Below are 25,374 nucleotides of genomic sequence, written 5' to 3'. Positions count from 1 at the left end.
CTTGGTTTTATTTTGGATCATTTCCCGCTTTAACATATTTTTCCATACTTTCACCTATGTTTGGCAAGAGGTGGGGAAGGAAATAAACTAGTAGGTCTACATCTTTTTCCAAGGAAACTTTCATTCACCCTGTCACTTCCTAGCTCCCACTTACCTGCAATGGTGAAGGGCAGAGGATTATGGAGCAGTCTTTGGCCACCTTCTTGAAGCCCCAAAGTAGGTGTGTGCACCTTTCTAGTATATGTGGCCATATGACAGCTGCTGTCCTTAGCCAAAATACTGGCCTCTTACTGTGTTACAAGCAGATAATACACAGAGTCACATCCTCTGAGCCCCAAACTTGCAGATCCAATGCTCCCATCAACAAAAGCAACTCATGGGATCCCTGGGTGGCGCAGCGGTTTAGCGCCTGCCTTTGGCCCAGGGCGCGATCCTGGAGATCCGGGATCGAATCCCACAGGTGCATGGAGCCTGTTTCTCCCTCTGCCTATGTCTTTGCCTCTCTCTCTCTCTCTCTCTGTGACTATCATAAAAATAATAATAATAAAAATAAAAAGACATATGAAAAAAAAAAACAAAAGCAACTCAGACTTAACATGTTGGACCATCCTGCCGGGACAACCAGATGACAGCAGGGAAAAAGTACACTGGAGTCAGCAACACGTGATCTAAACAGGGACGTGTTCCATGGAATTAGAGGATGAGAAGAGAAGGAGATAAAAGGTGCAAGCAAGCCTCTTGAGCAACAGAGTCACCAGGGAGCCCGAGGGGGATGTGGAGTTAAAGGTTTTTTTTTTTGTTTTGTTTTGTTTTTTAAGATTTTATTCATTTATTCATGATAGAGAGAGAGAAAGGCAGAGACTCAGGCAGAGGGAGAAGCAGGCTCCATGCAGGGAGCCCTACTTGGGACTCGACCCCAGGTCTCCAGGATCACGCCCTGGGCCGAAGACGGCGCTAACCGCTGGGCCACCCGGCTGCCCTACAGCTTTTTTTTTTTTTTTTTCTAATGAAAAATATCAGAGTGAATTTGTATGCTCGTGGAAATATTAGAGAAAGGTCTTTAGGGGAGGAGATGGCTAAGCAATATCTTTGAGAATTCAAGAGGGAGCGGAGGGAAGGGCCCGCCTCAGGCAGCAGCAGGGAAACTATGCCTGTCTTCCGGAGGGAAGGTGAAGGTCAGGGGACAGAGGTGGGTGGCTCTTTGGGTTTGGTGGTAAGAAGAGTTTTGGTCTCATGTCTGAGGCTCAACGAGAGAGGCCAGAGCCGTTCTGGTCACTTGGAGGGTGAGGGACTTACCCCACCAGAGAAAATCACCAAATTGCAAGGAAGTGTGATGCACTCATTTTAAGTTTAAAGTGAAGCCAGCCAGCCTGGTTGTGTGATGTTTCCCCAGTGGTCATGCTGGGGAATGGCTGGGTCCACGCACGGCGGGGGTCCTCAGGGGCCTACAGCGGAGAGAGAGCTAGAGACCAGTCCTCCACGTGGGGATGGGAGGTGTGGGGGCGCTCCTAGCAGTGGGGCACAGCACTGAGCAGGCCGGGGGAGGGGGTCAGAGTGCTCCCAGCAGCAGGGCACGGGGGGGGGGGGGGGGCGCTGAGCTGCAAGACGGGGGGGGGGGGGGCTGGGCTGCAGGCCGGGGGTGGGGGGCAGGAGTGGGGCGGGGAGGCTGAGCTGCAGGACGGGGGGCCGGAGTGGGGCGGGTGCAGCCGCGGGCGAGCTCTGGAGCCGAAGCAAACGCGACTTTTGGCCACGGACACAGGTGATGGCGGTTCCGGCGTGAAGCCCCGCGGGAGGCGCGGACGCTGGAGCGCGCCCCGGGACCGGCGAGGTGGCCACACGCCAGGGGCCGCCCACCTGCGCAAGGGCGTGCAACGGGACGTCCCGAGCCCGGGAAGGGGCGCCGGGGGTTGGGCGCGTCCGCACCGCCGCGGGAGGGGAAGCTCCCCGCGCCCACGTCCCAGGCGCTCGCCGCCCTCCGCACCGACGGGAGGGTCTGCGCGGCCAGCACGCAGGGCGGGTGGGCCCGGGTCCGCCCCACAACGGGTTCCCGGCCCCGCGTCCACCTGCGGGCAGACCCCGCCCCCTCCCGGCAGGCCGCGCGCCCCCTCCCGGCAGGCCGCGCGCCCGGCCCCCGCGCCCCCGCGCCCCCCGGCCCCGCTCCCGGCAGGCCGCGCGCCCCCCGCCCCCGGCCCCACCCCCCTCCCGGCAGGCCGCGCGCCCCCGCCCCCCGCCCCGCTTGCGGCAGGCCGCGCGCCCCTCCCCCGCTCTCGGCCCCGCCCTCCCGCCCCCCTCCCGGCAGGCCGCGCGCCCCCCGCCCCCCGCCCCGGCCCCTCCCGGCATGCCGCGCGCCGGCGCAGGCGCACCCGGGCCGAGGGGCGCCCCCTGGTGGCGGGAGCGGGGGCCGCGGGGGCGGGGCCGGAGGCGGGGGGTTGCGCTGGTGACGGGAGGACGCGCGGCGGCGGCGCCCTGGGCTGGCGGCGGCGGCGGCGGCGGCGGCAGCGGCGGCGGCGCAGGAGGCGGACCGCGCGGGCAGCTGCTGCAGCGGCGGCGGCGGCGGGAGAGCCGCGGAGAGCCGAGGCGCGGGCCGGGATGCAGGGCGGCGGCGAGCAGCCGGCCGGTGAGAGCGCGGGCGGTGGGCGGCGCGGCCGGGAAGATGGCGGAGAGGCCGGCGCTGCGGCCCCCGCCCGGCCTCGGGGAGGTCCCCGGACGGGCCTCGCGGAGAGCCGGGCCCGCGGCGACGGCGGGCGCGTGGGTGTGCCGGGCGGGCGGGGCGGGCTGGCGCACCTGGCCGGGGCGCGGGGCGCGGGCCGCTTTGTCCGGGGGCGCGGGGCGGCGGTCGAGCGAGGACGCCGCGCGTCTCGGGGGTCGGGGCGTCTTTTATCTTAAAACGCGGAGGCCGCGGTGCCGGAGCCGCACGTCACACGCCCGCAGCCGCCGCCGCTGCGCAACCTTCCGCAGAAATGCGGCGCCCTCCGCAGCCGCCGGCGGCGCGGGCTGGAACCGACCTCCGGTGACCTCCGCACAAGCCTGCTGCCGGGTTCGGCGCCCCAGGGCGCGGACAATGGGCGCTCGTGTCCGAAGCCAACGGCGGTGCTCGGCCGCGCGGCCCGCGGCGCCCGGTACCAGCAGGTGGTTCCCGGCCGCGGCTGCCCTTGCGCAAGGAGCCAGGTGTGCGCCTCGCCGGGGGAGGGGAACGAGCCGCGACCTGAGGCGTGACTGCAAAGGAGACTCATCCCGCGAAACGTCCTGGCGCAGGCCCGGTGGCCGGTCGCCCTCGCCCGCACCTCGCCCCGCGGGAGGCCTCGCGGGAGGCCGGGGATCGGGGTGCAGAGGGGCGGGCTCCGGGGCCGGGCTCTCCTGGCTTTGTACTCCGTGCCTCTGGTTTCCCATCTGAAAAATGGGAACAGCAGTAACACTGGGCTCCCGGGTTGGTTGTGAGGACGCAGCCGGGGCCAGGCAGTCGCCGTGTGGCGCGCGCCGCACCTGTCGGGGTCAGCGCCGCGGACACCGGGTTCCCAGGGCCCCTCTGCTGGGCTCCTGGCTCTTCAGTGGCTCCTAGTGTCACCGTCTTGGTTTTACATTCGCTTGAAGTCTTTGGCTCTATTTTCTTACTCAAGCCAGTTGTGGTCGTATTTGCAAAAACCGAGTCATTATAAAGGGAAATGCAGAACACATCTATATACTTAGACATGTTATGTATCAGTTACTATGGGTTTGTGATGCAGAAGTTGTCACATCAGATACTTTTAGAAGAAAAAACCTGCCAAGGAGCCACTCTAGTATGTTGCGGTACTTACTGTCCTTGGGGCAGGTGCGGATCTGTCTCATTTCTATACACAGGAATGAGATTTAGAGCAGTTCTTGGGTAATTCTCTGATTTAAACCGCTGAAGCTACTGCTGTTTTACTGAACAGTGTTATCCTTGGGATAAAAAAAAAAAAGATAACTATTAACAAACTTAAATGGCAGTGAGGACATAAGCAACAGAGTGAGAACTTGGAATACTAGTTCTGTAACATGGTATCTTGCTAAGCTGTTGGAAAAAATAAAATTGAACCTGCTTCAGAGCAAAGAAGGAAAAGTCATTCCCAAGGAGATGATTCTCTTTCTCAGATCTAGGGAGAGTATTTTAGACTTACTCTTGATGACCATACCTCATCTCCTTTAAACCTGTGACACTAAGACTTGGTGTGTGTGTCGGGGGGGGGGGGGTGGGCGGGGGGGGGGGGGTCCTTCCACTTTAGAGTCTTTGGGCACAAATGGGGTTTATTTTTTTTAATTTTTTAAAAATTTTTATTTATTTATGATAGTCACAGAGAGAGAGAGAGGCGCAGAGACACAGGCGGAGGGAGAAGCAGGCTCCATGCACCGGGAGCCCGATGTGGGATTCGATCCCAGGTCTACCAGGATCGCGCCCTGGGCCAAAGGCAGGCGCCAAACCGCTGCGCCACCCAGGAATCCCTATTTTTTTTAATTTTTAAAAAAGATTTTATTTTTTTTTTATTCATGAGACACACAGAGAGAGACAGAGACCCAGGCAGAGGGAGAAGCAGGCTCTTCACAGGGAGCCCGATGAGGGACTTGATCCCAGGACCACACCCTGAGCTGAAGGCAGATGCTTAACCACTGCGCCACTCAGGTGCCCCATTAATGGGGTTTAATGTTCAGAACATATAGTGACAAAGCAGCTTATGTGAGCAAAATTTAAAATATCTAAAGACAGATTTTAAAATGTCCATCCTAGCTTTTTCTCCTGCATGCGCGCTGGGGTGGGCTGTCCCTCACAAAGGAAAAAAAAGGGCCTGCTTCGTTCTCTGTCTGGGTGGTCTCACCCAGGGCAACGGTGCCAGCCAGACTCTGCCCTCAGCCTCAGACTTTGCAGCCAGCCTCTGGATGCAAAAGCCCTTTAGGCTTTTAAGACCCTGCCTCCTCCTTCACCTCTGGCCTCAGTCCTTGGGTGCTTTGGGACCATCATCTGGTTGATCGCTACTCTGAAGAGCTTGGTGTCCTAGGTCCTCCCCTAGGACCACATTTCTTTGCTGCAGGCCCTCCTCATTGTACCTCCTAAGTAGTCAGCAAATTTATCCTTCCTCAGATTTATCGTCCAGGGCCTGTGCCCGTGATGGCTGTGCCTTCTGGGTGGGCTCCCTCTCTTCTGTCTTCCCCGTAACTGCTCAGGTGACTTGCTCAGGTGACGTGTTGAGAGCAGTGGTTCCCACCCAGAGGCTGTTCATCTGGAGAAGGGTTTGATTGTTCCACCTTGGGGCATGTGCTACTGGCTCTAAATGTGTGGAGGCTGGGGTGCTGCTCAGCGTCCTACGGTGCACGGGACAGGTATGCAGCCAGCGTGCTCTCTGAAGAGCAGGCCCAGAGGGTGTCCAGCTGGTTGCTCCTCTGCCCCGCACGCCTGCCTGGCTCCACATGCCTCTTAGACTGCTTTTCCCTGTGTGCCCCTGACTCACGCTCTGCTCTCCAGCGACAGCAGCCAGAGCTGCAAAGGCCAGGCTCTGCTCCGCTCCCTCCTCCCCCCGCTCCTCTCAAAACAAGCAAAGCTTGAGTGGCCTCTTCACCTCCTTTGGCCCTCAAGGGGGCTTGCCCCAGGACGAGCCTGTCTGATGCCTTCCTTCACTCAGAACAACTTCTGCATCCCGTGGTATGTGAGCTGCACCTTTGGTCACTGCACAAATCAGAGTTGTCTCCCCTCTGCACTGGGAGGTCTTTGAGGGCAAAAGAAACCTTTGTATTCTCAGTGTCTCTTTGCAACATTTTCTTAGGGCATTGACCTCAGGAAAGATGGTGGATTTGGGCAGGTTTCACCCCAGAGGAGGATTAACACAGCAGTGGGAGCAGCTCCCTTATTTGTTTCCTCCATTTGGGCTGCTTAGAATGACCCAGAGCCTCTTTTCTTCTTTCTTAAGTATAATTTTTTTAATTCTCATAGATTCTATTTATTTTTGCTTCTTGAAAGGTTAAAACAAGTTCTCTTAGGATAGATAATATATTCATGTTCACAGTGGAAAATACCGCACAATGTCACTTCTGTTCTGGACCCAGGAGCCTGGTCCCCTGGAGGCACCTACTGTATCTCCTTCTAGAGATACTTTATACCTATAAGAGCAAATGCTTTTTTTCCTACTCTTTTCCAAAAAGTTTCTGAACCTTGCCATTTTTAACTAAATATGTTTGGGAAGTCATCCCATATCAGTACATTTCCCAGTTCATTTTCTTACGTGGCTGCATTGTGTTTGGCTGCATGGAGGTGCTATGATTTATCTCAGTAGCCCCTAATGCTGAATACCACATTTTGTGCAGTCACAAGTAAGTTTGCAGATACAGAGCTTGGTAATGTGGGAATATCCCTGTAGGACCCATCCCTAGAAATAGCACTTCTTTCCTTAATCATTATTTATTCCATTAGATCAAGTTTTGCTCTTATATCTTCATGTCTTTATCTTTGTACTTCCTGTGGTCATTTATTTTTCCCAGTTATCTAGATCTTAAACAATATGGTATGATCAGGTTAAATGAGTTTCTCAGTTGGAAATTGGCTCACTTTTTGTGTGTTCTTATAGATAAGAGTAACTAGGAGAACACTATCGCACAAATACTTGTACACAGATGTTCACAGCAGCAGCTATTCATAATAGCCAAAAATTGGAAAAAACCCAAACGTCCAGCAACACATGAATGGATAAACAAAATGTGGTCTGTCCATGGAATGGAATATTATTTGGCAATAAAAAAAATGGGGTACTGATTCATGCTACGACATGGATGGATCTCAAAACATTGTGCTGAGCGAAAGAAGCCAGACATAAGAATCCACATATTGTATGATTTCATTTGCGTGAAATGTCCAGAGTAGGCAAATCCATAGATAGAAAGTAGATTAGTGGTTGTCTGAGCCTGAGGGGTTACAGCTAAGAGATTTGGGGTTATTTGGGGGATAATGAAAGTATCCTGTAATTGCCTGTGGTGAAGGCTGTGTGTTGTCCACCTTAAATGGGTGAATTTTAGGTATGTGAATTATACCTCAATAAAGCTGTTAGGAACAAGAGGGACTGGGATTTTTCAGAAGGGAGCATTCCAGGGTGGGAGCCCACAGGGAGTCTTGGTGTTGACACCGTCCCGGGGTTGTGAGGAAAGGCCCACTGGGCGGCTTGGGGAGTGAGCCGTAAATCCCTGGTCGGCTTCTGACTGCCAGGTGTCGCTGATGCTACAGAAGACTAGCCTTCAGCTTTGACTCCATCCCTGACCAGTGCAGCTGATCACAGCTGAACAGTTTAACATCCGAGCCTGGGCTTTTGTGTGCGGATTAGAGGATGTCTGTCCTGTTTATTTTCCAGGGGTGTTGTAAGGCTGCAGCACGACTGAATCCTGGAGGGTCCTGTAAGGTACTGAGTGTTGTATGTGCACGAGGCTTTAAAAATTAGTTTTAACACCAAGAGGCAGACGAGTCAGCGGAGCCCGTTTTCTGTCCTTGTGTACACTGGGGGAAGACCAGCAAGCCCCATGTTCCTGGCTGCAGTGTAAACCAGTCACCCCAGCTTCGGGTATTCAGCTGATTTTCCTTTTTGACCCTGTGCCTTTGTCTGTCTTGTTTCTTCTCTTGGTCTTTTTTTTTTTTTTTCTTTTCCCCACATTGACATAACTCTTTTATGGTGTATTATTAATAATTGTTCTAGTTTATTATTGTTAATCTTTTATTGTGCCTGATTTATGAATTAAACTTTATTATCCCAGGTATATATATGTAGGAAAAAACAGTATATACAGTTAGGTGTTATCTGGAGTTTCAGACACCCACTGGGGGTCTGAAGCATGTCCCGTGGATAAAGGGGGACTCCTGTAATACCGACAGTGTACAGGGACCACCACATGTTATCCAAAGCCCTTTCCATGTACCAGTTCCCCCCATCCTCACAGCAGTCCACCGAGGCGCCCCTCCTTTTCACACCATTTCACAGATGACAAAACTGGATCCACTCCTTCCGGTCAGCAGACAGGGCAGGAGCCTCTCTCCTGGTCATTTCTTGGGGTTCCTCTCAGAGTGGCTGGGACCTCCTTCCTGGGTTGAGCTTTACAGTAATACTGTCCCTAAGACGCTGCCAATGGTTTTCTAGTAGAGACCTTTCCACCATTCCCTGGTATTTCTGTGGTGGCTAGCACATTCTTCCTAGCAGTTAGGAGTGTGACGAAGCATGTACAATATAAACTTCCCCAGCCCACAGTTCTCTCATTATTTGTGCATCAGCTTGCGTATGTCACTAATAAAGGCGAGGCAGCTTCTGGACTCATTGTTTTTTTGTTTAATTGTGGTGCTGGCCATTATATTTTGTATTCGCAATTCAGCTATGCTATTAAGATTCTTATTTCTTCCAACTCTGGGAAATCCATGAAGTAACCTCTGGTTCCTTTTTTTTTTTTTTTTAATTTTTATTTATTTGAACAATAACAAATTAATTTATTAAAAAATAAATTTTTATTTATTTATGATAGTCACAGAGAGAGAGAGAGAGAGGCAGAGACATAGGCAGAGGGAGAAGCAGGCTCCATACACCGGGAGCCCGATGTGGGATTTGATCCCGGGTCTCCAGGATAGCGCCCTGGGCCAAAGGCAGGTGCCAAACTGCTACGCCACCCAGGGATCCCACCTCTGGTTCCTAAAAGTTAGAAGGGAGTAACTCTGTGGGTCTCAAAGACCTTCATTCACAGGGGTGTGTGAGGACCACAGGTAGCTGTCCAGGAACAGTTTGGGCCTTCCTGCCCGTGGCCGCTGGGGCCCAGGATGGGGGCTGCTCACGAGTAGACGGCTTCTCCACTGGTTTGTCAAGACTTGACATCTGGTTCTGTATCGACAGGCCCGCCCACGTGTATCCTGCTCCTGGTCTCTCCTGTCACCTGCTGTGTGCCAGCCTCTTGTCAGTGTCCTGAGATGGAGACAGACCAGACCCCCTGGTGCGGACACACGAGAGTGGATTATGATAACCTCATGTAGACAGCAGTGGTAGAGGCAAGCGTAGGGTCTTGAGGAGACGCCTGCAGTGGCGACTAGCTGGGCCTGGAATGAACAAAGTTTAGATAGGCTTTCTGGAAGAAAGGGTATCTCATCTAGAAAGGAGGGGACTCTGTGACTGGGTGTTCAGGTGTATTAATTGGGCACAAGATTGAGTTTGAAGCCACATTATGGTTGGAGAGTGGGGAGGAGGATTAGCTCATACGGCGCCCTGGGGGCAGCAGGGCTCATGGAGTGGGAGCCTGGGAGAGGGGCGAGGTGACTACCCACCAACTACAGGACATGTCAGAAGGCAGTCTTTTGGAAGCCTTACCCTGGCTGTCACATCAGGAGTGAATTGGAGATGAAGATACAGAAACAGGTTCAGGAGTGAACGTGGGGTGGAGGCGGAGAGGTCGGCAGAGGTGTCACATCGATAGGGCTTGATGGTTACATGTGGAGGGTGATAGGAGGGATTGTCTTGAGCTGCTGGTCTCTGCGGACGCCGTGCTGCTGCTTGGTGTGCTGGGGTAACGCATTCAGCCTTTTATGGCTGAATAATATTCCATCCTATGACTGTACCACATTTTATTTTTCCATTCATTGTTACTGACTTTTGAGTTATTTCCACTTTTTGGCTATCATGAATAATGCTGCTGTTTGTACATATTTGTGAACAAGTGTTTGTACGTATTGGAGAACCAGTGTTTGCATATGTTTTCATTTCTTTGGGGTGTTTACCTAAGAGTGAAATTGCTACATCTTACGGTAGCTCTAGGGTTATTTTTGAAGAAGCGCCAAAGTTTAAATTCCTGCTACTAGCATGTAAAGGTTCCAGTTTTTCCACATCCTCTCCAACACTTGTTATTTTGTCTTTTTTTTTTTTTTTTTTTTTTTTTTAAGAGGGTGTGCTCATGAGCAGGGGTGGAGGTGAGAGGGCTGGGGGACAGGAGGAGGAGAAGCTTAGGTAGACTGCTGCAAGCGCTGAGCCTGCTGTGGGGCTTGATCTTACAATCCTGAGATCATGACCTGAGCCCAAATCAAGAGTCAGACGCTTCACCACTTAACCAGCTGAGCCACTCGGGCCCCTGAGTGTCTTTTTTATTATAACCAACCCAGTGGGTGTGAAGTAGGGTCTCATTGTGGTTTCGATTTGCGTTTCCTTGCTAGCTAATGATGTTGAGTATCTTTTCATGTGCTTGTTGGCAGTTTATATGTCAGCTTTGGAGAAATGTCCATTCAGGTTCTTTGCTCTTTTTTTTTTTTTTTTAAAGATTTTATTTATTTATTCATGAAAGACAGAGAGAGGCAGAGACACAGGCAGAGGGAGAAGCAGGCTCCCTGCGGGGATCCCCACGAGGGACTCGATCCCAGGACCCCAGGGTCATGCTCTGAGCTGAAGGCAGGCACCGAACGGCTGAGCCACCCAGGCATCTGTCCTTTGCTCATTTTTAAAAAAGATGTAATAGGGATCCCTGGGTGGCGCAGCGGTTTGGCGCCTGCCTTTGGCCCAGGGCGCGATCCTGGAGACCTGGGATCGAATCCCACGTCGGGCTCCCAGTGCATGGAGCCTGCTTCTCCCTCTGCCTGTGTCTCTGCCTCTCTCTCTCTCTCTCTCTCTCTCTCTGTGAGACTATCATAATAAAAAAAAAAAATTAAAAAAAAAAAGATGTAATATATTAGAGCACGTGTGCGCACACGCAGGGAGTGGAGTGGGCAGAGGGACAAACGGACTCCCCCTCTGAGCATGGAGTCTGCCGACATGACTCAATCCTGGGACCCTGAGGTCATGACCTGAGCTGAAGTTGGATACTTAACTGACTGAGCCACCCGGGCGTCCTTTGCTCATTTTTTAATTGGGTTATTTATCTTTTTGGTTACTGTGCTGTGTGTTCATATAGCAAGCCCCTGATCAGTTTGCAAATGTATTCTCCCATTTTGTTGTTGTCTTTTCACTTTCCTGATGGTATTGTTAGAAGTACAAAAGGTTTTTTTTTTTTTTTTCTTTTTTTATTTATTTATGATAGTCACAGAGAGAGAGAGGCAGAGACATAGAGGGAGAAGCAGGCTCCATGCACCGGCAGCCCGATGTGGGATTCGATCCCGGGTCTCCAGGATCGCGCCCTGGGCCAAAGGCAGGCGCCAAACCGCTGCGCCACCCAGGGATCCCTACAAAAGTTTTAAATTTTGATGAATTCCAATTTATTTTCTTGTTGCTTGTATTTTGGTGTTGTAGCTTAAAAAAAACAATTTTTTTTAAAACAATTTTTTAAAAAAAGATTTTATTTATTTATTCATGAGACACACACGGAGAGAGAGAGAGAGAGAGAGAGGCAGAGACACAGGCAGAGGGAGAAGCAGGCTCCGTGCAGGGAGCCCGATGCAGGACTTGATCCCGGGACCCCAGGATCACGCCCTGGGCTGGAGGCTTGCACTAAACCCCTGAACCACCCAGGGATCCTAGAAAACCAATTCTTAATCCTGAGTAATAAAGATTTATTCCTGTGTTGTGTTCTAAGAATTTTATAGTTAATTTTTTTGTGAGATATGAAGTGAGGGTCCAGCTTCATCCTTTTGCTGTGGATATCCAGTTATCCCAGCACCATTTGTTGAAAAGACAGCTCATTCTTTCCCTGTTGAATCATCTTGGCACCCTTGTCAGAAATCACTTGTCTGTAACTTTGAGGGTTTGTTTCTTGACTCTTAACTCTGTTCCAGTGGTCTGTATGTCTGTGCTTACGCTGGTACCAGCCTGTCTTGATTACCATAGTTTTGCAGTTAAGTATTGAAGTCAGAAAGTGTGAGTCTTCCACTTGATCTTCCTTTTCAAGATTTTCTTTCCTGTGTCCCTTGAAAGTCCATATGAATTTCATGTTCGGCTTCTGTTTCTGCAAAAGTGCAAGTTCGATTTTGATAAGGATCTGTTGAGTCTATAGATGAGTTTGGAGTGTTTTGGCTTATTGTTAAGAGTAAGAATGTTAAGAACATTCCATGAATATGGGATATCTTATTCTTAGATCTTTAATTTCTTTCAACAATATTGTGTAGCTTTCAGTGTATAAGTCTTGAATTTCTTTTGTTAAGTTTATTACTAAATTTTTTTTAAAGATTTTATTTATTTATTCATGAGAGACACAGAGAGAAGCAGAGACACAGGCAGAGAGAAGCAGGCTCCATGCAGAGGAGCCTCATGTGGGACTCAATCCCAGGACCCCCGGGGTCACGCCCTGAGCCGAAGGCAGATGCTATACTGCTGAGCCACCCAGGGATCTCTCCTTTATTTTTTTCAGTGGATTTTTTTTTCCTTGTGATTATAAATGGAATTGCTTTGTTAATTGTATTTTCAGGTTTTTCATTGCTAATAAATCTTTCAAAATTTTTTCTTTTATCTATTTGAACAAATGTTCAAAACCTTGAAGGACTTAAAGAGTATGCAGTAAAAAGTCTCTTTCCCCCTCCCCCCCTTCAGGTCTCCAGGTCCCATTCCTGAAGGCAGCCACTGACTTAGAGTCTCCTTTGTCCTTCCAGCAGGGATATTGCATGGTTCAGCAAATGCATATGCATACTCTTTTTCCCCATTGGGTTGATAATTCTAAATAAGCAATAGAAATAATATACTACAAAAATTTTAGTGCATTTATTTTACAAAAATCTTTCTGAAAATAATGGAGAGTGGACAAATTCCAACCTTTCCATCCTCTAGTTTGTCGGTTTTCAGGGGGCTGATCATTCAGTAGCTTTTTTGAGTTCTGGGAGTAGGTTAAAAAAAATTTTTTTTTAATTTTAATTTTAATTTTAATTTTTATTTTTTTTTAAGGCTACAAATGTGATTTATCCTGATGTGCCTCACTGGCATTTTCGGCTTGCTCAGTGGTTTGAACATTGCCTCAGCTAACAAGCTGTTACTGCCTGTGAAGTCCAGGAAAAAATGCTTTTGTAAAGATTTACATATATATATATAGAGAGAGAGAGAGCATGTGCACAGGGGGAGGGGCTGAAGGAGAAAGAGAGAGAAGCAGACTCCTCACCGAGCAGGGAGCTGGGCAGCCCAATGTGGGGCCCGATCCCACAACTCAGATCGTGACCTGAGCCAAAACCAAGACTCAGAGGCTCAACTGACCAAGCCACCCAGACGTCCCTGGAAAAATTTTCTTTTGTTTTGTTTTTATGATTTTATTTATTCATGAAAGACATAGAGAGAGAGAGGCAGAGACACAGGCAGAGGGAGAAGCAGGCTCCATGTAGGGAGCCTGATGTGGACTCGATCCCAGGACCCCAGGATCACGCCCTGGGCCGAAGACAGATGCTCAACCCCTGAGCCACCCAGGCGCCCCTGGAAAAAAATTTTTTTTTTTTTTAGATATAGTTTGTTTTAAAGATTTTATTTATTCATGAGAGAGAGAGAGAGAGGCAGAGACGCAGGCAGTGGGAGAAGCAGGCTCCATGCAGGGAGCCCGATGCGGGGCTCTATCCCAGGACCCCGGGGTCACGCCCTGAGTCGAGGCAGACCCTAAACCGCTGAGCCTCCCGGGCGCCCCTGGAAAAATATTTTTAAAGATACATGTTGCCTGTTACGGCTGTTGTGGTTTGATGCTTCTGGCGCAGACGCCGTCTGGAGCACAGTCTGTGCTTTGTGTAACTTCTGCGCCTGCCCCGTGTGGCGGGTGCTCTTGGTCGCACCTGGCAGACACGGAAACCGAACCCGAGCACCCAGGTGGTAGGCAGAGCTGGGGTGCAGGTCCCCGTGCGCTGACCGCGGAACGCCAGCCCCTAACCTTCGACGCGTACTTCTGTCCAGGTGTGGCTTCCCCGGCCTCGGGTAAATGCACCACTTGCGCGACTCCCTGCGGCGGGGGCTGTTCTAGGTGCCTGGGCACCGCCGTGGAGAGGGGGCCAGCCCCGGCCCTCTGGCCAGCAGTAGCCAGCGCTGCGTCAGGTGTCGGTGCTGCCACGGAGACTGGGCCCGCATGGGGACAGGTGGCCTCGTTCGCAGATGATGAATCTGAGCCGAGGTGGAGCAGGTGAAAGTGGTAAACCACATGCGGGGGAAGGATTCCAGACCCGAGAACAGCCTGCAGAGGCCTCTAGGGGCTGGGGGCGCTGTGCTTGCAGACTGCCCGGGGCCCTCCCGGGCCACATGTGTGCCCTGAGCAGAGGCGCCCCACTGTGGCTGCTGCTGAGCACAGACTGTTGGGGGCCGGAGGAGGGGGAGGACTGGGCGGGGCACGGACCGCAGTGCGGGTGTGGGGGCATGAGCAGGGCAAGGTGCTGGAGAGGACCCCGGAGTCTGGCGATGTGTGTGGATCTTTTGGGGATCTCTTTTCTTAATAGTCCCCTTTCTTCGTCTTTCCTGAGGATCTGGACATGTTTTGAGGTTAACCATGAAGATTTCCTGGTGGGGTCCCAGCGGTCAGCTCGGGAGTCTAGTTTGGGTGTGCTCCATCTGGGAGTTTGAGCTCAGAGGGAGACTGTGGGCACAGACCTGCAGCGCCTGGGGAGCCCCGAGGAGGGGGTGCCGGGGAATGGCTGTCGGGAGGACATGGGGGGCAGGGTGACCCAGGTGGTCCGTGGGCAGGAGGGAGTGGTTGTCAGCCCCCTGGGCTCAAGACCAAGGCTCTTGGCGACTTGGAAGAGCGGACTCCGGGTTTCTGGGGGTCGGCGAGCAAAAGCATGTTTGGAGTGGGCGGAAGAGAAAAGGGACAGAAGACTGGAGGTTCTGAGCACAGACCCCTTTTTCAAGGGCTTTGCCGTTAATGGGCCACAGAAGGTTACTTGGTCGCATGCTGTGTAGGATGCAAGAAATTATAGCTGCTTGAGCGCTGGGGTGCTGGCATCTTAGGAAGAAGGGCTGTAGGGGGACACTTGCCGCGCCGTGGTGGGTGCCTGCGTGGGGCGATGCATGTCCTCTCCTGACGCTTCTCCATGGGGAGGAGGAGGGGCTGCTGGAGGTTTGGGAGGGGAGAAGGTGTGAAAGGGGCCCAGTCCCACCTCCCCTCTCCCTTGGGGGCCGGGAGTCAGGACCAAAGTTCTAACCTCTAATCTCTTGGTTGGTCCTCTTGGCACCCAGCGCCTGCCCCTTGGCGGGGCCCAGAAGTCACCTTCATTAATAATAACACCCCCATTTCACTTTTACCCTGAAGCAGTTTTTAGGAACTGTGGATGAAAAGGAAACGTACGTTTCTTATAAATCATCATATCGCAGCCACTTCATTTAATAGACACTTTGGAAAACTCTGGCTGCTGTGGGCAGATAGTGTGTACGTGCAGATGTGTCTGTCACTGTGCGTGCGTACAAGCATGTGTGTGCATCTGTGTGCACGGAGGGGGCGCTGCTGGCTCAGGAGCGGCAGGACGGGTTTGAGCTGAGTGCCTCCTGGAGGAAGGGGCGTGAGGGCTCTCTGAAGCCCGGCTGGACTCTGGTGTCCGGGAATGTGGGGACTGGTGGTCACCCCCGGGGCTCCTTGAGGCCTTTGTGATGGACGGCAGTGTTCCTCAGGTAGGACTCGGGCTCGGCACGTGCAAAGCGTAATTGAGGAGCAATTAGCGAGATGTTTTTATTGGAACAGAGTAGTGGGAGAGGATTGGACCAGGATGGTAAGAGGCACACTCTTGGTGGTGCTGCCCAGAAACAGCACAGCCACGAGCCACGAGGGCTGCTGAGGGCTGAAACGTGCCTTGTGGGGGGGGGAGGTGAATGTTAGATGTTATTTAATCTTTTTTTTTTTTTTAATTTTTATTTATTTATGGTAGTCACACACAGAGAGAGAGGCAGAGACATAGGCAGAGGGAGAAGCAGGTTCCATGTACCGGGAGCCCGACGTGGGATTCGATCCTGGGTCTCCAGGATCGCGCCCTGGGCCAAAGGCAGGCGCTAAACTGCTGCGCCACCCAGGGATCCCTAGATGTTATTTAATCTTTTAAAAAATGTTATTTAGTCTTAATTAGAATTTATTTTTTAAAGATTTTATTTATTGACTTACTTATTTGAGCATGAAAGCATGAGCAGGGGAGGGCCAGAGGGAGGGGGAGCCGCAGACGCCCCGCCGAGCGGGAGCCACGTGGGGCTCAACCCAGGCCCGAGACACCAGGCGCCCCTTGCAGTGGCCGGTAGCAGTGCCGGTGGGCACACCCCGGAAAACGGTGGTGTGAAGGGTGGCCCTCTACTTTGGGGCACCGCCTGAGGTGCTGCTGGCTGGCCCTCGGGAACCTGTGGAGTCGGGCCGCGGGGGCTGGACGGGGAGCGGTTGCGAGCCCGGAGTCCCCCGTACTGGACCCGCGCGCCCGCGCGGCTGGAGGGAGTTCAGCCCCGGGTGTGCGCCGATAGGTGCCAGGCGGGCGGTGGGCTCTGGGCGGGCGCGCAGCAGACGTGGGCGTTCAGCCTACCTGGGGGCTGCGGTGGCCGGGCTCTGAGGGCGCGGCTGGCTGCCAGAGGGTCTGCGGTGCAGACCCGGGAGGGACGCAGAGTAGGGGAGCTGAGCCTTGGGGGCCCACGCAGGGGGGCCCACAGGACTGCGGTCGGGGAGCTGACCTGTCTGCAGGTGAGGGTGAAGCATTTCATCCAGAGAATGAGCCAAGGGCGAGTGCCTCAGAGGATTGTTTGGAATTCTCTCATCTCGTTGTTTAGACCTCGTGAAATATTCTAAAAAATGTCTTCATTGTAGACTCTTGAATTTTGAACTCGACGGACAACACTTGTGTTTCCACACTTAGATTTTAGGGCTGGTGGTGATGGAAAAGAGAGAATTTATTAGCCTGATGGGTATTTTGTGGTGGTTGAGGCAGGATACCGTGAAAATACAAAGTTGAACCATCTGAAATTGCAGTTTCTGTAGGTCAGAAAAACTGTTGAAAAATGGCAATTTTATATGATCTTACCTATCGTAAAAGAAAACATTCCTCAGGGCTCCTGGGCGGCTCAGTCAGTTAAGCGTGTGACTCTTGGTTTTGGCTCGGGTCCTGGTCTCAGGGCCTTGAGCTTGATGCTCGCATCCGGCTCTGCGCTCAGCACACTCAGCTCGAGACTATCGCCCTCTGCGCCTTCTCCGACTTGCCCGCGCTCTCTCATAAATGAATCTTAAAAAAAATAATGAAGAAAGCAAGCATTCTTCAAAAGCACAGTTTTGAAGCACACGTAGGGGGTTTCTGGCCGTTTCCCTCCAGCCCTCACTGTGTTCGTCTAGTTATGCTCATCACACTCCACCGTCGGGGTTGACACATTGCTGGCTAGCTAGGTATCTACCCCTCGTACGTAAGTATTATATCCTACACTTCCGTCTCCTTTGTTTCCTTCACATATATATAAAGTTGACTCTTGGACAACTTTTGGTCTGAACAATAGTTCCGCTTATACACAGATTTTTTTTTTAAAGATTTTATTTATTTATTCATGAGAGACACAGAGAGAGAGAGAGAGAGAGAGGCAGAGACCCAGGCAGAGGGAGAAGCAGGCTCCATGCAGGGAGCCCGACGTGGGACTCGATGCTGGACCCCGGGATCATGACCTGAGCCAAAGGCAGATGCTCAACCGCTGAGCCACCCAGGTGCCCCTACACAGATTTTTAAAATACAATATGGTACCGTAAATGTGTTTTCCCTATGATTTTCTTAATATTTTTCGTTTTCTTAGGTTACCTTATTGTAATAGTATGGAATATAATACATATACAAAATCTGTGTTAATCGACTGTCTATGTAATTGAGAAGTCTTCCGATCAACAGTAGGATGTTAGTAGTAAGTTTTGAGGTTGTCACAAGTTATATGCAGATTTTCAAGTGTGTGGCGGTCGGCACCCTTACCCTACATTGTTCAAGGGTCAGTTTTAATTACTATCCATGTTGGGTTCCCTGGGAAGCAGACTTTGGGATGGAGATTTGCAGAAACTTGGGAGTGCTTTTGGGGTCAACATCTGTGGGAAGAGTGAATTGCATGGGATCAAATAGATTGAACCTTCTAATCCATGAACCTAGTAATACCTCTTCATAAATTGAGATCCATTTAAATTTCTTTCATCAATACTTTGTAGTACTTGGTGTATATATTTTGTCAGATTTGTCACTAATGTTTATTAAGTGTTAAAGTTTACTAATATTAAACAATGTTTTTTATTATATGCACTCATTTTGTCTGTAAATAAAGGTAGTTTCATTTCTTCCTTTTGAATTCAAATTCCCTTTATTTCTTTTTTTTTTTTTTTTTTTTTTTGCCTATTGCACTACCTAGGACATCCAGTAAAATACCTATGGAAGTACTGAGAGTGGATGTGCTTTCCTTGTTATTGATCATGGGGGAATGCATTCAGTATTTCACTAGTTAGTATGTGTGTAGGTTTTGTATATATACCCTTTATCAGGTTGAGGAGTTCCCTTCTATTACTTTGCTTTGAGATTTTATTAAAAATGAATGGTGGATTTTATTAAATGTTTTTCTGCCTCTATTATGATCATGTTATTTTTTCTTTTTTAGGCTTTTTAAATATGGTTGAATTTAAATTTAAAAATGTATATGGGGATCCCTGGGTGGCTCAGTGGTTTAGTGCCCACCTTCGGCCCAGGGCTTGTGATCCTGGGTTCCTGGGATCAAGTCCCACATCAGGGTCCCTGCATGGAGCCTGCTTCTCCCTCTGCCTGTGTCTCTGCCTCTCTCTGTGTCTCTCTCATGAATAAATAAATAAAATCTTTTTTAAAAAAGTATAAAAAAATAAAGTAAAATATAATGCTGTGGAAAAAAATTAATCAATGCTAATTAACTATTTGCCAACAAATAGTATAACACCCAGTGCTCATCCTGTCAAGTGCCACCCTCAATGCCCATCACCCCGTCACCCCATCCCCCCACCCACCTCCCCTTTCACTACCCCTTGTTTGTTTCCCAGAGTTAGAGTCTCTCATGTTGTATCACCCTCTCTAATTTTTCCCACTCATTTCTCTCTCCTTTCCCCTTTAATCCCTTTCAATTTCTTATATTCCCTGTATGAGTGAAACCATATAATTATTGTCCTTCTCCAATTGACTTACTTCACTTAGCATAATACCCTCCAGTCCATCCACGTCGAAGCAAATGGTGGGTATTCATCGTTTCTAATGGGTGAGGAATATTCCATTGTATATATAGACTACATCTTCTTTATCCATTCATCTATTGATGGACACCAAGGGGAAAAAAATTTTGTCTTTATTTTTTAAAAAAAGATTTTATTTATTTATGTGAGCAGGGGAAAGGTCAGTGGGAGAAGCAGACTGTCTGCTGAGCAGGGAGCCAGACATGGGACTTGCTCCCAGGACTCTGAGATCTTGACCTGAGCCAAAGTCAGATGCTTAACTGACTGAGCCACCCAGAGACACCGCTTGTCTTCATTTTTGAAGAATATTTTAACTAGACATAAAATGCTAGATTGATGGCTTTTGGCTTTTGGCATTTTTGTTTTCTGTTTTTTAGTATTTTAAAGATGCTGCTCATTTTTTTCCATTGTATATGCCTTCTGATGAGTGTTTTCTCACTGGTTTTAAGTGATGATGAACCTAGGTGTGATTTCTTGTTTTTCTACTTGGTAATCATTGAGTTTCTTGCATCTGTAGCGTTTTAGTTTTATTGAAATTTTAGAATTTTTAAAAAGATTTTATTTATTCACGAGAGACATACAGAGAGAGAGAGAGAGAGACAGAGAGAGGCAGAGACACAGGCAGAGGGAAAAGCAGGCCCCATGCAGGGAGCCCGACGTGGGATTCGATCCCAGGTCTCCAGGATCACGCTAAACTGCTGAGCCACCCGGGCTGCCCAATTTTAGAATATTTTTGGCCATTATCTTTTCAGCTATTTATATCATCCTCTCTATTTGGGGCGAGTTCCAATGGTTTCTATGTTGGGCTAATTGATAACCTGTTTGTTTTCTCTGTGCTTCTTCAATCAAATTCACCACCTTCCTTCCTCTCACAGCTGGAAGTGCAGTCATTGGCTTCCAGTGACTCTGCTTGGCTCAGTGAGTTGCCCACTTGGGGCCCCTGTCCTTGCCCCATGGTCTGGGAGTGTCTCCAGGCAGAAGTAGAGAAATGGCAGGGCTCGCTCCCTGTATTAATGTATTTTTTAATACATTGTAGATAAAAGTTCATCAGTTATATGATTTGCAACAAGCACTGTGCTGCTTGTTGTCCAGCAGTGACAGGAGTGTTTGCACACCCCTAGTCTAGTTTTCAGTGGCTGCAGCAGGAGGACAAACCCAGGCTGAGCCATGACTGGGGCTCTGGCTCCATTGAACAGAAGGCTGTTCCTTAAATTTTTTAGGAATTTTTCAGTTTTCTGCACATGAAGTCCTTGTAGATTAAATGACGATCTGGAGGTTAAGCGTTAGTGTCTTCAGAGTCTCTAATCAATATTGGTGATTGTCACTCTGTGAGGATTTTACCTGCAGGGAGAACACAGCATGGGGGGCTGCTGTGCTTCCTTGAGGGTGCAGCTCTTTTTCATTGTCTCAGCCACTCTTTACTGCACAGCTGGCTGTCAGGCCTGGTGTTGTGTTTGTGTCTGTCACTTACTATTCTAGTTTCTTTGGTTTCCTATTAATACTTTGGCTTTAATTTCTATTTTGTTTATTGGTGATTTTTTATTCCAGCTACAGGTGAAAACCACATTGAGGACTTTAAAAATGTACTAGAGTCTGCCATCAGCTACTTTTTTGTTTTGTTTTAAAGATTTATTTATTTGTGAGAGAGAGGGAGGGAGAGACACAGGCAGCGGGAGAAGCTGGCTGCATGCAGGGAGCCCGATGTGGGAATTGATCCCAGGACCCCGGGGTCACACCCTGGGCTGAAGGCAGACGCTCAACCACTGAGCCACCCAGGCATCCCTACTTTTTTTTTTTTTTTTAAGATTTAAAATTTTTTTTTGAGAGATGCTAAATCTTAAAAAAAAATCCAACTAATTTTTTTTGAAGTTCCCACTTGATTTCAAGTATGTGGCCAGGATTGAGAGTTGTTCTTTGGTGTTGTTCATAGTATACATTTATTTTCGATCCCCATCAGCCATTCACTGGCTGCCCCTCCTAGGTAGTCTTTATAACTGTTGAGTGAAACTTGTTCCAGGTTTTGTTTTTTTTTTTAAGTCACAGAAATTTTTATTGGAAACAAACCAGCTGCAGCAAAGTGACACTCAGTGCATGCTGCCCAACGGGTGAGGTGGGGGAGGGGGTACAGGTGGGCGCCAGGGGCTGGACGAGCCCAGGGTGGTGACCACAGGGGCCTGCTGACTGGGTCTCAGGCCCTTAGGGCTGGAGTGTGCAGGCCCAGGCCCGATCTGGCACAAAATATAAAAATAAACTCTGTAGTCCAGCTGTCCCTGCCTGTGTCAGTTCACTGGGAAAGGGCAGTGACTCTTCCCACCAAAACCCTGTGCTATCCGGTCCAACCACAGCAGGGGCAGCTAGTAATTGAATTTGTCGTATGTTTTCCCTGCTTAGCATTGTTTTTCTCTGGCTTGTTTTGTTTCCAAAATCAATCCTTTAGTAGTTTTTACACTGAAAGTCTGTGACTGCCAAAATCTGATATATAACTTGGGTATTTTTTTGTAGATGATTATTCCCAGTTGTGATAAATCACCCCACAACTTAAGGGCCTGTAGCAATCATGTATGGTCACCTGGGGCTGGGTCACCTCCAGGCTCCCTTCCTTGTACCTGGAGGAGGATCAGGGACAGGTTGGGGGAGCAGCCAGGGTGAGGGAACAGCTGGTCCTGGGGAAGCAACTGGTGCTGAGAGCAGCCGGGGTGGGGGAGCAGCTGGTGCTAGAGGAGCAGCCGAGGCAGGGGAGCAGCGGTGCTGGGGGAGCAGCCTTTGCTGGCCACCCCCGTGACCTCCGGCAGTAAACCTTTGTAGCGGGAAGTGTCACTGAGCAGCTGAAGCTCCTGTGTGAGGCGTGTGGGGAAGGGCAGTGTTCGGTGTGGCCCTGGGTGGTCTTGGGGTCACTTCCTCCCTGCGCCTACCGGGGAGCCGTGGGTAAGGCTGACCGAGAGGCCAGCATGTCTTCAGACAGCGGGGCCTGGCCTCGTGGGAGCTCCTGGGGTGTGGGGTCCTCGGGCTGTGAGGCTGGAGGTGGGCGGGTCGGTGTCCTGTGTGCACAGTGCCTCGTCCCTGTCGCTCCCCGGCCGCTGGTTCACCAGGCTGTCCCCGGCTTCGAGGTGCTCTTCTCTCCTGCACCCATCGAAGTTTGAGGTTGCGTCCGGCTGCTGTTGCGGCTGGCGAGGAGCACTCCCTCCAGGCTCCCACTCGACAGCCCGAAGTTAGCACGGGACACCCTGCTCCCCTCTGCCCCGAGAGGGACGCACGATTTTCACGTTTTAAGAAGGATGAGCAGAGTGTGCTGTTGAGACAGCTGAGCCCGCTGCCACGCTGACCCGGGCACGGAGGGCTCGGTGGCGGCGCCGAGGCCCCCAGGGCTACGGAGCCTGTGTGTCGCGGAGCAGCGCAAGTGTGGCCGCCACACCACCGGCGGCCGTCTCCGACCTCGGCACGACTTGGCCCCTGCCCGGGACTGCCCTCCCCCCGCCTGCACGGAGATACACGGTCGTGAGCCCCCGACACCGCCCCACGCGCTGTGGGCTGGCCGTGGCCCTTGGCGGCTCGTCGGTGAGCGGGTCACAGCGGCCCGGACTCTGGAGGGCGCTCGAGGGCATCGGGCCGGCTGGCAGCAATGACAGCCCGTGGGGACAGATGGCGACGCAGAGCTGAGCGGTGAGGGGTTGGGGTGACCGCAGCTGAGGCCTGGGGGCAGGGCCGTCGTCCTGGGGGTGAGGCTCACCTGCAAGGTGCGCCCGTGGCGTCCTGCATCTAGAGCCGCGCCACCAGGTGACCCACGCGCGGCCCAGCTCCTGGGAGAGTAGCGCCTGGTCCCAGGCGCCTGCTTCCGTCCTCCTGCAGCGTCCTGGTCCTGAAAGTGGGACCACGCCTTGTGGGCAGCTGCGTCGCGGTCTTGCTGGCGGCTTCCGTCCTTGCTCGGCGTCCTGTTGCAGTGACGCCCACATTTAGGTTGTCTATCCTCTGTGGGGGGACCACTGGGTGTTTTAGGCTTGGGCTCTGTGAGTGCGGTTGCTGTGAGCGCTCACATGCCAGTCTTTGTACAAACGCCCTTTTTCATTTGATTTGGGCGGGGTCCTGGGGGTGCAGTTGCTGGTTGTGTAAAATATAAAACGTTTATGTTTTAGCTTTTTAAGAAACTACCGAATTGTTTTCCAAAGAGGCAGCATCATTTTGCGTGCCCACCAGCCGTGCCTGGGAGCCCCTGCTCCTCTGCGTCCCCACCAACACTTGCTGCCCACCTTCGTGGTGACAGCCGTCCTGGGGCTGTGTGACCTGGCATCACACCGTGGTTTTCGTTTGCATCTCCCAGATAACCACTGATGCTGAGCATCTTTACTCTCTGGCCATTCGCATATCCTCTTTGAAGAAATGTCTATTCAGATTCTTTGCTTGGTTTTTACTTGGGTTGTTTTTCTTCTTTTTTTGAGTTTTTTAATACATTGTAGATACAAGTTCATCAGTTATATGATTTGCAAATACCTTTTTCTGTCTGTGGCTTAGTTTTTCTCTGTCCTGATGTCATTTGAAGCACGATTTTAATTTTTTTTTTTTTTTTTTTTTTTTAGGGAGAGAGCATGAGCAGGAGGAGGGGCAGAGGGAGAGGCAGGCTCCCCCCTGAGCAGGGAGCCCGATGGGGGGGCTCCATCCCTGGACCCCGGGATCATGACCTGAGCCGAAGGCAGACGTGTCACTGACAGGCCCCCTCCCCCGCACCCGGGCGCCCCACAGTTTCGAATTTTGATAAAGTCCACTTTACCAATTTTCTCTTCTGTCATATGCGTTTTGAGCATCGCATCTAAAAGGTCTTGGTCCTTCAGCAGGGTTAGTGCCAGGCAGCGGCTGGGAAGTCGTGGCGCCTGCGGAGTGGTGGGACACGAGTGAGGGCTTTGGGATCCCGGGAAGTGAAGGAACGGGAGACGAGGGTCGTGGCACATGTAGGGAATGCATTGACCAGGACCAAGGGGCAGGCTCTCTAAGTTGCAGTTTTGAATTTGGGGTTATTAGGACCTGACTGAAATCTGAAAGGGAGGGTGACGGAGGGGGAGATGGGAGTGACTAAGGCACGACTCCCCGGGGAGCAGCGGTTGCCTCCTGGTTTTCTGACTCCAGGTCTGTGGCGTGCAGGGCGCTGAGGTCCCTGTGGGAGTGGGGGTGTGGGCGAGCGTGTGGAGGGACCCAGTGTTGATGTTGTGATTTATAATCAATGAGAATTTGGTCTCCATAGGGTTCTGACTCAGTTCCCAAAACCCTCGGAATCTCCTAAGTATCTTTTGTTACATGTTTGGTTTTTTGTCTTCAGTTCCTGAAATTGCCTCAGAACCATCATAGTGAAGTGGGCGTCTTGCGTTACGGAGGTGACTTTTGGACAGCGCCTGAAGGTGGGGGCTGGTGGCCAGGGACCCGAGCCTGGGACTAGACCGTGGGAAGCTTCATTCCTACCTCCTGACCTCCGGGGAGGAGAGAGGGGCTGCAGATGATGGCGTTGCCAGTGGCCAGTGACTTCATCAGTCAAGCCTGCTACCGATGCCTCATTAAAAACACAAAAGGACAGGCTTTGGAGAGCTTCTGAGTTGGTGTGCGCAGAGGCATCTGGGTGCTGGAGGCGGCACACCCCAGACGCTGAGGGGACAGAAGCTCCTTTGTTTGGGGCCTTAGCCTGTGGATCTCTTCATCCGGCTGTTGATTCATATCCTTTCATATCCTTTGTAATAAACTGGTAACCTAGTGAGTAAACTGGTTTCCCGCGTTCTGTGAGCCATTCTAGCAAATTAATGGCAGCTGAGGAGTGGGTCATGGGAGCCTCCAATTTATAGCCAGTTGGTCAGAAGCACCAGTGACAACCGGCACTTGCACTTGGCATCTGAAATGGGCATAGTCTTGTGGGACTGGGCCCTCAACCTGTGGGATCTAATGCCTCCTCCAGGTTGACGCAGTCAGAACTGAGTCAGATTCGTGGGGCTGGTTTGTGAGAGGTGGAGAGCTGCTTGGTTGTCTGAGAGGGCAAGGGCGTTGGGCGCCGTGGGTATCCCAGGGACGTGTGGGGGCCTCTGCTCTCTGGCCATAGGTGCATCCTGGGCACAGCCAGCGCCCTCCCTGCCTGCGGGGACCTCGTTGGATCCCTGAAGAACCAGGCTCTGTTTGCGGCCAGAGCTTGGTTCCTGGGTTCACCTCCTATATAGACTTTTCCAGACGCCCTTTCGGAGGAAAAAGCAAAGGCGGTGTTTAAGGGGAAGGTGAGTGGTGTGGGGTTGGGCACTGCTGGGTAGGCAGCAGTGAGGTCAGGAAGGTGCACACGTGTGTGTGGCAGTCAGTAGG

General features: G+C 51.4%; 1 protein-coding gene across 4 annotated transcripts in view; it reads left to right on the top strand.

Moving 5' to 3' along the window:
- Nucleotides 1-2,466: 2,466 nt before the first annotated feature.
- ARHGAP39 (Rho GTPase activating protein 39) overlaps nt 2,467-25,374 on the top strand; it is a 90,153-nt gene continuing 67,245 nt past the window's right edge. Inside the window, exon 1 of one of the 4 annotated variants that reach the window (XR_007401776.1) lies at nt 2,467-2,617. The gene's annotated coding sequence lies outside the window, so the exon portion shown is untranslated. The remainder of the gene's footprint in view (nt 2,618-25,374) is intronic. The other 3 variants (XR_007401775.1, XM_025450643.3, XM_025450642.3) reach the window with 3 other exon arrangements.

The sequence above is a fragment of the Canis lupus genome, chromosome 13, assembly GCF_003254725.2.
Source record: "Canis lupus dingo isolate Sandy chromosome 13, ASM325472v2, whole genome shotgun sequence".
In the NCBI taxonomy this organism is placed as follows: domain Eukaryota; kingdom Metazoa; phylum Chordata; class Mammalia; order Carnivora; family Canidae; genus Canis; species Canis lupus.
This window is presented reverse-complemented; position numbering and strand designations above follow the sequence as displayed.